At 53.4% G+C, this 12856-nt stretch overlaps 1 long non-coding RNA gene across 2 annotated transcripts in view; it reads right to left on the bottom strand.

The window, feature by feature from the left end:
- Window positions 1-8856, bottom strand: part of LOC131493250 (uncharacterized) — a 39062-nt gene extending 30206 nt beyond the window's left edge. The window contains exons 1-3 of one of the 2 annotated variants that reach the window (XR_009252542.1): window positions 8720-8856; window positions 6395-6518; window positions 6064-6287 (exon numbers count right to left, since the gene is read on the bottom strand). This is a non-coding gene — a long non-coding RNA (uncharacterized LOC131493250). Of the gene's footprint in view, window positions 1-6063; window positions 6288-6394; window positions 6519-8719 lie in introns of those variants that run through there. The other variant, XR_009252541.1, reaches the window with a different exon arrangement.
- Window positions 8857-12856: the final 4000 nt, after the last annotated feature.

The raw sequence follows: 12856 nt of genomic DNA, 5'->3' as shown, positions 1-12856 counted from the left end.
TTCCGCGCAGTCATTTCGCACACTGCTGATTACATTAACGTATAATGGAGGGGCGCCGGCTCCACTGCTTTCTCCCCTAACCCTCCCCCCGGTGATGTGTCAATAGCCGCCTCCATGAACAAGTCAATTTTCTGCAGGCTTGGCAGCGGAATAAATCTGCCCGGCTATGGGGAGAGCTGGAGATATTTATATACCCGGCTCCTGCCCTGCGTGTGCGCGCGTGCGTGTGCGCGGCGGGCGCGGGCAGGGTTGGGGGGAGGGTGGCGCGCCGCCGAGCTGAATGATTTCCAGCCCGGACTCAATAAGAGGAGAATTTAGAGCGGTCCCTGAGCTGGGCTCCCAGAAACAGCCTTACACGTTTATTTTCCTTAGCTGAACAGGAAAGGCGAGAATTATATGTGGATTTATAGGACAGGCGCAGCTCAACCCAAATGCTCCCGCTCCGGCGGGGGGTGGGGGGGTGGGGGCGGGGAGGGAGGTGGCGGCGGAGGGCGGGCCGCTGGGACCCCGGCTCGCGCTGGTGCTGGTAGGGGCGCACCCCCTCCCTTGCCGGTCGCTTTAATTACATTTGTTCTTGTCCTTCGTGAGGGCGAGACTTCGGCGCGGCCCGCGTGGGGGGTGGGGGGAGGCGCAGGCTGGGACTGCCTGGAGATGGGGGGGGGCGCCGGGAATGGGGGCATGGGGAGACCGGGAAGGGGGGCTGTCAGCTTCGGCTCAGAAGCGGATCAATAGTACGAGATCTAATGGGCTAACTGCCAAGCGGGCGCACCGAGGCGCTGCCCCGCGGGGGCCAGAGGGGGTGGGCTGAGGACGAGAGAAAGGAAGGGGGGGGGGGGGTAGGAGAGGGAGTGAGGACGGGGGAGGGGGGAGGGCAGAAAGAGTGGGAGAGATGCGGGGAGGAGGAAGAGAGAAAAAACGGAGAAAGGGACAGAGGGAGAACGGATGGGAAGGGACAGGACAGGACAGTTTTCCAAGGGCCCTCTCTTCAACACCCTTCCCTTCCCCCGTTCCCCCTCTCCCCAACGCTGGGAAGGAGGAACCTGTCCCGGAGCAACCAGACCGCACGCAGCCGCCCGTCCCTATTGCCTCAACTCTGCTATCGAACCGCCAGGGGGCGGCGCGACCCTGTGCTGTCCCGACGGACCTACGTGCCTTCAAGCTAGGGCTCAAGTGACCGACGCCTGGTCCCTTTGCGCGGTGCCCTCTGCCCTCTCCCAAGACCTCTCCGCGTGACAGGGGTGGGGGTAGGGCCTCTCACCCCCTGCCCCCAACCCGAATAGAAGCAACCTTCTGGCTTTCATAGTGTTGACTATGGCACCCGGGGACCCTGGACGGGGAAGTGCCCCAGGGACTGGATCACCGGGCCTGGGGCTGGCCAGTGTCCCCCCAAAGATACCCAAGTCTGCAGCAGATGCGGCTTCGGAGGCGGTGTGGGGTTTGGGCCTTTGCATCCTGGCGGCGGAGCGCAGGCGAGTCCCCGGGACAGTCCTAGCAAGAGGGGTCCTTCTTCGCGTGCTGTGCCGCTGCTGGCCGCTAACGAGGCCAGCCAAGGTCGCCGCGGGATCATTGCCCAGTTTTAACTCTTTCGATTCCTGGCCCTTGTCTGACCCCTAATCTCTTGGACCCAGACGGACCCTTTTCTCAGCTCCTGCCTGTCCTTTCCCAAACTGAATGCGAAAATAAAAAGCAGCCCAACAACCCTGCCAGCAAATTCTGCCACCAAGTAAAGGGGAGATTGGTGGTGGCAGTTCAATGGTTCTCAACCTGAAGGCATATCAGAATTACTTGAGGGCGCTTTTCAACATAAACGTGTCTACTCACATGCACTCATATTGTAAGAAGTGTGTATGGACTGGCAGAGATTGCTGGAAACATGCGTTTTGTCAAAGCACCTCAGGTAATTCTGATATATTCCTACATGGGCACAGCTTGAAGAAAGGTTTTACTATTGCATATTTTTTCATGCTGGGTGTGGTAGCTCAGCCTGGGGTTGTTGTGTGTGTGTGTGTGTGTGTGTGTGTGTGTGTGTGTGTGTGTGTGTTTTGCCCTTGTGGAAATGTCTGTGCGTGTATTACTAGGTCTATGTCATTGGGAACCTGTGTCTTTGGGCAAGCATTGTTTTGTGTATCTCTTTGTGCGTCCTCTGTATGTGTCTTTGGTGTTATCAGCATTTATTAAGAGCACCCATTGTGTGCACGCTGTTGTACATGCCTGTCCTGATGAGAGCGAGTGTGGGTCCCCATGGTGTGTCTGTGTCGTGTTGGGCACCTCTCTGTGGGCCCCATTGTTGGGGCACAGCCATTGTCTCCATGTCACTGAGAGTGCGTGCTGGCGAGAGCTCATGACACATAATGGAACGAAGCTGATCTGCCCCAGAAGCAAAGGCAGCAATGACCTTCTTTTTCCAATTATATCCTGGTCAGAGGTGAGCGACCTCTCCCCACTGAGGCCGCTTCTTGTCATGCAAACTGAGCAGAAGGCTGGAGATTACAGGAATGCGACCGAGTCACGTGTGAAAACAATCAGCTATCAATGGGCCCAGATCAATGCCCCAGATTACAGATGAGCCCAGGGCAAGCAGTCACTTTGGAGTTTTTCCCAAGGAGGGGAAAACACACAGTGCACCCCGTTCACAGCCAACTGCCACAGTCCTGACCAACACCAGGAGAGACCCGCATGCGCTTACACAGCCTGGGGACAAGTAGGAAGTGGGCTGGGAAGAGCTGAGCAAATGAATGGCCAGCCACCCACTCTGAATTGGTGGGCAACTATTGTTAGTAGTAGGCGGTTATTTTGTTTTTGCTAAAGATGCAACCTTTATTCAGCTGGTAGCGGGAAGTGTAAAAGCTTGTGTTGAGTGTTTTCTATTTTAAGTCTGGAGAGTGAGGATTCTAAGTGGGTCACAGGAGGCAGTGTGGGGATTTGGAGGAAACTCTCATGTCAGGAACAGAGCGATAGACGGATCGTGTTGAAGGAGTGGCCAAGGAAAGTCTTTGGTCAGCTGTGGGCAGGGGGCAGGTGGGCAGCTGAGGGGCTCCTGGGTCCAGAGCATCTGGCCTCAGGACAACTGAAACCAGGCTGTGGGGTGAGGGAGCTAAGCCTCTGAAGGGAAGGGCAGTCTTAACCACATATATGCTCTAGGATAACAAGCAGAGCAGAGAATTGAGCTGGGGAGGCCGGGACCTCTGAAGGGCAGGGTCATGAGCGGCCCACTTGAAGGGTGACTAGTCTTTGGAGGGACGAAGAGGCAGGAACTTAGGGGTGCTATATGGACTTGCTGAGAAGCCAAGCCTGGGTCAGGAACTATAGGGTTGAGGGAGACCAATGAGAAGATGGGAAGAGTTCTGGAAAGGCCTGAGGACCTCATCAGGTCTGGCTCCTATGTCAGCTGAGCCTACCTTGGTCCAGGAGTCAGTATGGCTGGGTCTAGCACCCTAACCAGTCAAGGTTGAGGCAAGGGGAAGTGTCATGTTGTCTGTGCCCTTAGGATGTGACAGTCAGTCCTCTGTGGCCTTTAGATATCTTAGAATTCCTTTGGTGCACATTTATGGATGTCCTACTGTCTTCCCCTATAGGAATGAAATGATGGGTGAGAATACCCTTAGGGAGCTTACAGTTTAAAGCAGAATAAAGAATTTGAAAGAGTTTGAAGACTTTAATTTTCTTCCTTTCTCTCTCTCTTTTCTTTTCTTTTCTTTCTTCTTTCATTTTGGAAAAAACAGTGCTGCCTAAGGGCAGACTGCCTGGATTCAGATCCCAGCTGTGCCATTTACCGGCTACAGCCTATGAGTGCTCAGGTTCTCCTCTCCCTCTGTAGAATAGGGGTACTTGCCCCTTAGGATTGTTGTGCAAATTTTAGGCAAAGCCCTTAGAACAATGCCTGGACTCAAGAACCTAAGTGTTGACTTTTCTAGTCTTTCCTTCGGTTTTCTAGTACAGCGCCTTTGGAAAAGTCCCTCTCTTGTGTCAGCAGAATTAGAGTAAAAAAAGGACAAGCTAATGGGGTGATTAGAAGACCTGAGAGGCTGGAGAGTGGGTTGGGGTGGGAGCAAGGACAGGCCCTGCTGGAGGATATGGGAATCCTGCCGATGGGGTAGCAGAGAGGGCTAACTCTGCCCTTCTCCCTGGAAGGGCACCCCCTGCTGGAGCTGCTTGCCCATAGCCTTCCAGGGGGCCTGCATGGGGAGACCTGCTGACTACCACTGGATAACCAACCCCTTTGCTTTTCGGGGCTAGGCCCATCCCTCGGCTTCCCTCTCCCACCGCTTGACCTCAGCTACAGCAGCCCCCTCTGCTGGCCTCAGCAGGACTAGAATTGGGCCCAGCTTCTGCCCATCTCCCTTTCAGACAGTTCTGAGGTGAGAGAAGAGGTCACCGCAGGTCCATTCTCCAGACTGGGAGACTGAGAGCCAGAAGATCCCTGAACTGGGCCTACTTGTTTAATCAGACGCCGATAACACGTAGGAGAGATCTGTGCAGACAGTTGAGCAAGATGGTTAACAGTAGGCTGTGAGAACAGTCCTGAGTTTGAGTTTGAAACCTGATTCTGCCACTTATTAACGAATATGAATTTAGGCAAGTCACTTGACTTGTTTAGCCTCAGTTTTATCATCTGAAAAATATGAACAACACCACCACCTACTTTGTGGGGCTGCTGTGGGGGTCACATAAGGTTGTGCCCTTCATCAAGTAGCACAGATCACTAAGTGATCCATCAGTTCTCCAGGAATTTGCCTAAGGAGGAACTTCCTGCTGTGATAGCACTGGCATCCTCCATGGGTCTTCGCCTTTGACTATGGGCTTTGGGGGACTTTACCAACCCAGGTTTGTTTGTTCAAGTCCCAAAGCACCAAATGGCTGGGCAGCTGCCAAAAACTGCTGCTTCATTACAGGATGGGGTGGGAAGGATGGAATGGGGGAGTCTTGGTACTGTGCAGGGGATAAAGGGTTAAGGGGGGGGGCTGGCATGGGAGTGGGTCACCCCCCTCCCCTTCCATTGATTATTCTCCTCTCCAGGTGTTTTTGTAGCTTTTTTCCCTCCCTTGGGGTGGGAGTGGGGGCTGCTGGGTCCACTTCGGGCTTAGTTATTGTTTTAATTTTGGTGCTGGCTCCCTGGTGCCTGGAGCAGATAATGAAAGAGGAAAAGAGAGGTCAGGGTGGTGCCCAGGCAGCAGATTTCTGCCCGTCAGACTGGGCCAGGGCGAGTGGGGAAGTGGGGGGGGGGGGGGTGTTAAGTTAATATCAATAAAGCAACTGGAGTCTCAGAAGTGAGGAGCTGCAGAGCCAAGCACAATGTCTTTGTGCTCTGGGAGCCTAAAGGGGCGTTTTGCCTGTCCACAATGAAACCTCAGAACGGGGCTGGGCATGGGGGTTGGGGGACAGTGAAGGGAGCGCACTGGCTGCAAGGGTACAGCTCAGCAGCGGCAGGAAGTGACAGAGGAAAAAGCAAAGAGCTGGGCAGAGAAGGAAAGTTGAACTATGTCGCGTGATCTGGCCACTCTCCCTGGATTTTCTGTCCCCCGGACCCTACCCTACTATATGTCCAAAAACACTGGGGTAGGCTTGGGCGGGGGGCGGTGGTTAGGTGCTGTGGGGCTACCGGAGTTGGAGAAACACAGAGAAAGGAGTCAAGAAAATCCCTAATCCTAGGGATTAGGATCAAAAGCTTTGCTGTCAGACAGACTTGAATTCCTGGACAAGTTCTGCTTACTGGCTGTGTGACTTTGAACAAGTTACTGGACCTCTCTGAGCCTCCGTTTCCTCTTCTGTTAAATGGCACTAATACTCGTACTAACCTTATAGGGTCATTGACACTGTATGGAGAGAAGTCAGCACAGGGCCTGGCATGCAGTGAGCCCTCACTCCATGCTAGCTATCCTTATTAAGCCTGTTTTCCTCAGCTGTAAAATGGGGATATCAGCTGTAACTTCCCCGTAGGGGTCTTACGGGGAACAAATTAGATAAAGCCTGTAAAGTGCTTAGCACAATGCCTGGTACATAAATAAGCCTTCAATACATGTTGGCTGTTGTTATTATATTATTTTTATCTTTATTATTCCCTGCTGTCTTGGAACTGGTGATTTAGTTGAGCAGACTGAGGCCAGGCCACTCCCTTAGCCATCTGAAATATTTGGCTCCTTTCAGAAGGGCTTTCTGAAGCCCGGCCCCACTTGGAGAAGCCTCTGGTTTGTCTTTTATAGTCCAGGTGGTTCGACAGAAAGTCCCCAGGAACCGAGATGATTGCTCGCCTTGCAAGAGGATAGGACCCTTATGACCACCTCTGTCCCCTGGAGAAACATGTCAACAACATGGCTCTCTGTGGGAGGGCTACCAGGGCCTCCCTCTGATCCCCCCTGGAATTGAAGAGGTGTAGTGTTTGGATGAGGGTGCTCACCTGTTTCCAATGGGAAGGCTTAGTGGGCACGGTGGAGCGCTTGGGTCTCAGAACACCGAGTCCTTATCCCATCCACGCCCTTCCAATTCCTTCCCTCTCTCAAGGCTGGAGGTGGGGGTGGAGGCTGAGCAGATAAAAAAAAAAAGGGTAGTTAATGTTTCCCACTTGACCTTTCTTTCAGTACCCCCCTATCCCACCCCAGCGGGGCAGTCAGGCTGAGGGGATGGAGTAGAGGGCACGATTTTCACATTAATGGCAGCATATGTTGTGTTTATTGACACGCAGGGTCGGTGCTTGTGGGGTGTGTGTGTGGCGGGGGTGCCTAGGAGGCCATAGGCAGGAGGGGGCTAGGGGAAGAGGAGGCAGAGGGGAACGCTGCCGGGGGTGGGGAGGAGGAGAGAGGGGAGCCTGGGGCCTGGGGGGAGGGAGGCAGGAACAATATTGTAGCAAGAGCACACCAGGTGCTCGCTGTCAGCCCGAACAAAAAGGAAGAGTCAGCAACTCTGGGGGGGGGGGGGGGGGGAGGAGGAGGAGGCGGGAGGCACCGCCTGCTCCAGCCTCGCAGCCTCTCCCCGTTAACCCCTGCTCTGCCGCCGCAGCTGAAGAGGGGAGGGGCATCTGTGATCTCTCCCAGCCCTGCGCCGCTGTTCAGAGACGCCACATCTCCTCAGTAATCTGGGTGATGTTGTTACCTCTGGGGACAGGATTTCCTGTCCCTTCCTCAAAGCCCGAAAGGAAAAGAAGTCCGGCTCTCTGTTCCACCCTTTCTATAATGGAGGGGCTTCTGTGGTTCCTGGGAAGTTGGCAAACCGGAGTTTCAGGAGTCAATGACCTTGGGCTTCTGAAAGCAGCTGCAGGTGGTGGGGTGGGGGTGGGGCCGTGTATAGAGGGGTTTCAATGACGGGCCCTCCGCTGAAGGAGATGGGCTGCAAAGGTCCCCATAATTCCCCTCTCCATGCCCTGGCGGCAGATTTCCTTGCTTCTTGAAAGTCTTCCCAGGGTCATCCGGCCTGGGGCAGGGGGGAGCAGCAGGAGAAGGGGACTAATACGTCCCATAGAGATGGCTGTCAGTCAGCTGAGAAGGCTGGGCTTTCGGGCTCTTTAGTCCATAAAGCACGCGGGCGGGGCGGCTCATCACCGAATATTCAGGGACGGGGAGAATAAATAGCAAAGTGGGCTCCCCGCCCTGGACCCCCATGCTGGAGATGGCTCCTAGTTTCCTGGCTGGGGAGCAGAGCGGCAGGTGTCTCCCGCCATCACTGTCCTCCCCCCTGCCCCCTTTCCCCTTCCTGCAGAGCACTGAAGGGAAGCCAGGTGCTCAGAGTTACTGGACCCAGCTTCCAGCGTCCTCATGCTCTGGGGCCCTCCCTAGGGTTCAGGGTGGTGGTGCAGGGGAGGACGTGAGGGAGGAAGGAAGGCAGGGAAAGACAACCTGTGAGGGGAGAATGGGGCACCGGGACGTTTACTTCCATTCCCTGAATGTTGGTCTCCTCCGGAGTCTGTGACCTGACATCCTGGAGCCTTCCATCTGGACATTAACTTTCCTCCTAGCTATTCTGTTCTAGAGTCCATGTCTTGGTCACTCTGAGTGTCCTAGATCCCCAGGTACAGGGCAGGGGAGGGGGGGGGGACACCAGAGGAGAACGGAGTGTTCTTTCCATATCCCCACCCTCCAGCCCCACCTCCGTCCAGCCACCAGGGGTCTCTGAATTGAGACGCAGAGGCCTCTGTGGATGTCCCCTCCCACGGGGACACGCCGGGGCACTCCGGCCTGGAATCCTCCTGGACACCGTCGTCTTGCAGAGGGCCGGAGGCAGCCGTCGCGCCGCGTCCTTCGGGACGGCCTCTCCCTTGTGGGCCTACGAAGCCCGGGCGGCTCCGCCCGGCTCGCCGCTCTCACCGCGGCTCCTCCCGGGGCTGCAGGCCCGGGCCGCGCCCCCCTTCCCCGGCCCTCTCGCCGGGCTCCAGCTGCGCGCGGAGCGGTCCCGGCTCGGCTCCAGCTCCTCAATGGCCCTGCTCCCCCATTACCCTGATGTCGGCCCTTCTCCCCCTCGGCTTTATCGGCTCTCAGCCGGCTCCGCCAGGGTAATGAGGGCCCTCCTAATTACCATTGCAGAAACTCCACTTACATTAACAGCTCCATCCGAGGCGCGGCAACATCTGCTGTGCGCAGGCAGGCGCCCCTCCCCCGCCCCTCGCTCCCCTTCCCTCGCCGCCCCCTCTTTCCCTGTCCTCTCCCCCGACCCTCCTCTTCATCCTCTCTGCCCCCCCCTTCTCTCCCCTTCATATCCGTTCATGCCCTCCGCACCACACTGCCTGCCAAACCTTTTCAAACTTCAGCATCCCGGGATGAGAGACATCCACGTAGAGACAGGGCCTCAGAGACACTGAGAGATGGAGACACTCAGAGAGGCCAAGCCAGAGTTCCAGGACACCCCAAAACTCAGGATCGCAGAAGTATGGCCGGGGAACCTGGGAACAAATAGAAAGTGGAAGCATCAGAGATTGTGAAAGAGATGGGGCCAGACTGCCTGTGTGAGGAGGGGGCGGGGGCTCCCCTGTCCACTGGTGTGGAGAGGTGTGTGCGCGGTGTGCACGTGCGTGCGTGGAGGTGCCATGGACTGTGCATGCTCATTTACTTAAGCACCGTGGGTGTGAGCACATACGTGCGCGTCAGGGTATCTTTACGTGCATGTATCTGCGGGCTTTCAGGAGCCTACCTATGATGTATTAGCATCCTGTATGTAATTACATTTGTCTGTGTGTATTTTGACGCTTGCATTTTGCAAGCGTGCATCTCTGGGTGTGTGCATACACTTGCCTGTCATCTAGGAAGTACTGCATGCGTGACATCCAGTGTGACTGGTGTGCATACATGATCTGTGTTCAGAGTCATGCGTGCGCCATATGGGCCTCTGGGTGTATTTGCCTCTCTGAGTGCCTATGCATGTGTGTATCATCTGTGTAATTATTTGATGACAGTGGGAGCATGTGTGTGTTCCTGCTCCGTGGGGGATGACAGGCAGTTGGGAAGACGCTGAGCCCATTTTATCTGAGGTTAACAGGGGTCACACTTCACTCCTGGAAGTCCCCCCCCCTCCCCCCCCCCCACCCCACACAATTAAGCCTCAGTGTGGTGGAAAGACAGCCAGCAGACATTAAGAAAGGTCAACAATATTATCAGCTTCTAATCCAATTAGTTACTGTTTATTTGGAAATCCAGCTCCAGGTCAGCTTCGAGGAAGCAGGCCTGGGAGAAAGGAGGGCAAGGGATGGGGACAGCCTGAAAGAAACTGTCGGAGGTGGCCAGGGCTGTGGCCTCGTGGCCCGGGGCCGGGGTAGAAAGGAATCCCCCAAACACCATCTAGTAATGCACTTCCTGGTGGCTACATCGAAGCTGGGTAGCTCTGGGGAAGGTTCTGGGCTTCACAGGAGGGGCCAAGATCTGAGGTTTCATCTCCAGAGGTTGGGGTGTAAGAGAAGAGGGGTTTTCTCCCTCCCCTGGGAGACTTCCTGCCTCTTTAAAGCCCTGGGATCCCAAAGAGGTGGCCTGGGAGCTGGGACAGTCCGCCTCCGAGCTGTGGCCAGGTTCCCCCTGGATGGGAGTCAGAGGAGATGTTGGTAAATGCACTATTAGCTCCTGAAGCCACTCCATTAATCCTGCCCTCTATTTTATTTCCTCTTTTCCCTCCTACATCCTTTCCTGAGCCCCAGCAGGACCTCTCCTCCCTCCCACCCCGGGACATGCAGGGGCACTAGCTTAGCCCAAAGGGTCCCCAGGGTCCTCCTCTTGCGTATAAACAGTGGAAGAGACCCAGACCTTGGCCTCCAGGCTGTGGGCAGAGCAGCCCAGTGGGGCTGGAGGAAAGTGAGGTGGTCTTTGCTCTGCTCTGTCCCTCTCTGACCACTCAGGGATGGATAATATCCTGGGGTGCCCCATATATTAGGGGGGCTAACAGGAAGAAGAGGGTTGGCTGCTGGATTCTCAGGCTAGCTCATAGAGTCTCCCCAAATCAGCAGCCTGATGCTGTGCACTCAGACCCCAGCTGTGGCCAAATCAGGGTGACAGAAACAGCTATGCTCCTCTAGGAGCCAAGCCTGGGGTCACTTTTGCTTGTTTCTTGAGGATAAACATCCATAGGCTTAAGCCCAGGAATTAGACTGCTTGTTCTTGCCCTGGTCCCCTCCTCTCAATACGGAAACTACACGATTTATTTTTAACTCCCTGCCCTTTCCGGGCACAAATTCGCACACACATATATACACACAACACGTGCACTCACCCACTCACTAACCTGCCTCTGAGACTCTAGGCCAAAGATGGCCAGGGTATGAAGATGTTGGTGGCGGTCCTTCTCTAAGCATTTATGGTGGATTTCCATGCTTTACGGAAGACTTCTCCGAGCAGTGTCTCCCCGTTCTATCCCACCCCAAAAGATAACAACAGTGATGATAATACTTTAACAATAATGATATCCATACATATCCCTACTCAGGCAGTTCTCATCCTTAGCTGAGCTCTGAAGTCACCTTAAAGTACTCTTTAGGGGTGCCTGGGTGGCTCAGTCAGTTAACCGGTTAAGAGTCTGACTCTTGGTTTCAGTTCAGGTCGTGATCTCACAGCTTGGCCCCGCGTCGGCTTGGATGCACAGAGCCTGTTTGGGATTCTCTCTCTCTCTCCCTCTCTCTCTGCCCCTCTCTCATTCACTCTGTCTCTGTCTCTCTCAAAAATAAATAAACTAAAAAAAAATGCTCTTTAAAGTATACACACAGGGGTGCCTGGGTGGCTCAGTGTTTGAATATCCAACTTTGGCTCAGGTTGTGACCTCATGGTTGGTGGGTTCGAGCCGCAGGTTGGGTTTTGCACTGACAGTGCGGAACCTGCTTGGGATTCTCTGTCTCCCTCTCTCTCTCTGCCCCTCCCCCAATGTGCTCTCTTTCTCTCAAAAATAAATAAACATTAAAAAAAATAAAAATAAAACCTTAAAAATAAAAATGTACATGCCTGTGCCCTACCCTGAATCAAGCCAATCTGTATCTGCAGGGTTGAGCCCCTGCAATCCATAGATTTGATAGAGCTCCATAGATGAGGGCTATGGTTAAAAAATGCTATAGTTAAAAAAAAAATTACAATTTACAAATGACAAAGAACTCCCTCTCATCTCTCATTGGCCAAGGCAGTATTATTATCTCCATTTTACAGATGAGGAAACTGAGGCCCAAGCTGATTAAAAGTAATAGGTTAACCTACTTTCTGTTCTTTTCCTTTCCCCCTCCCTTTTTCCCTCCCTTCCTTCCTTCTTTCCTCTCTCAAGGAACCAGTTTCCCTGATTCCAGGATCAGCCTCTCAAATTCCAACTAAATCCAGTCGGTTATTATAATTTAGAACATCTAGGTGGGTTTTCTCTGATGCAGAAGCTCCCTCCTTTGTGATGTCTGCTTTGTGGACACCAATTCCTTTCATTCAATAACCCTTTATTAAGCTCTTACTTTGGTACTGCATAACATCTCGAGAGGAATAAGATAAGAGAGGGAACACGATGGATCTGGACAAACAGGGCCTCGTGTCACTGCTCTACGTTTGTATTCTGGTTCTACTCCTTCTTTTCCATGTCACTTATTCAACTTATAAGCTGCCCAGAGCCTTACCTGTAAAATGGAGATAATAATACCTACCTCGTGTAGAATTGTTCCTAGAGCCACAGCTGATCAGTATGTGATAGTAATAACTATTATTCTCATTTTGAATTATAGAGAAATAACTCACACCAGTCAGAATGGCTAGCATTGAAAGGACTGGAAATTCTGGAATAACTAGATCTCACATGGATTTCTGGGAGTTTACGTTGGTAGGATCACTTTAGGCTAATGTTTAGAAGTAGCTGCTAAAACTATGTGTATCCTGTAACTCAGCAAATCTACTCCTGGGTCTCTGCCCATGAAAAATGAACAATTATGCTCAGCAAAAGTCATGTACAAAAGAGTTCAGCAGCTGATTTTGTGATGGTCCAAACCTGGGCCACCACGCAGGTCCACCCACAATAGAACAGGCAAACACATTTTGGTATAGCCACACAAAGGAATACCACAGAGCCAGGAAAGAGTGCAATGCTGAACTACGCAAGAACGTAAGTAAGCCTCACAGGTATCATGTTGCAGGAAATAAGTTGGACAAAAAAGAGTATATACGATATAGGGTGCCTGGGTGGCTCAGTTAAGCATCCGACTCTCAGTTTCGGCTCAGGTCGTGATCCCACGGTTTGTAGGATCGAGCCCCGCATCAGGCTTCACGCTGACCGTGCCCAGCCTGCTTAGGATTCTCTCTCTCCTCTTTCTCTGCCCCTCCCCTTGCTCACCTGGGCATGCACACGGTCTCCCTCTCTCTCCCTCTCTCTCAAAATAAATAAACAAACTTCAAAAAAAGATCACCGCACTCGAGTATGTTATACTTCAATTAAAAAA

The sequence above is a fragment of the Neofelis nebulosa genome, chromosome 13 (assembly GCF_028018385.1).
Source record: "Neofelis nebulosa isolate mNeoNeb1 chromosome 13, mNeoNeb1.pri, whole genome shotgun sequence".
Classification (NCBI taxonomy): Eukaryota; Metazoa; Chordata; class Mammalia; order Carnivora; family Felidae; genus Neofelis; species Neofelis nebulosa.
This window is presented reverse-complemented; position numbering and strand designations above follow the sequence as displayed.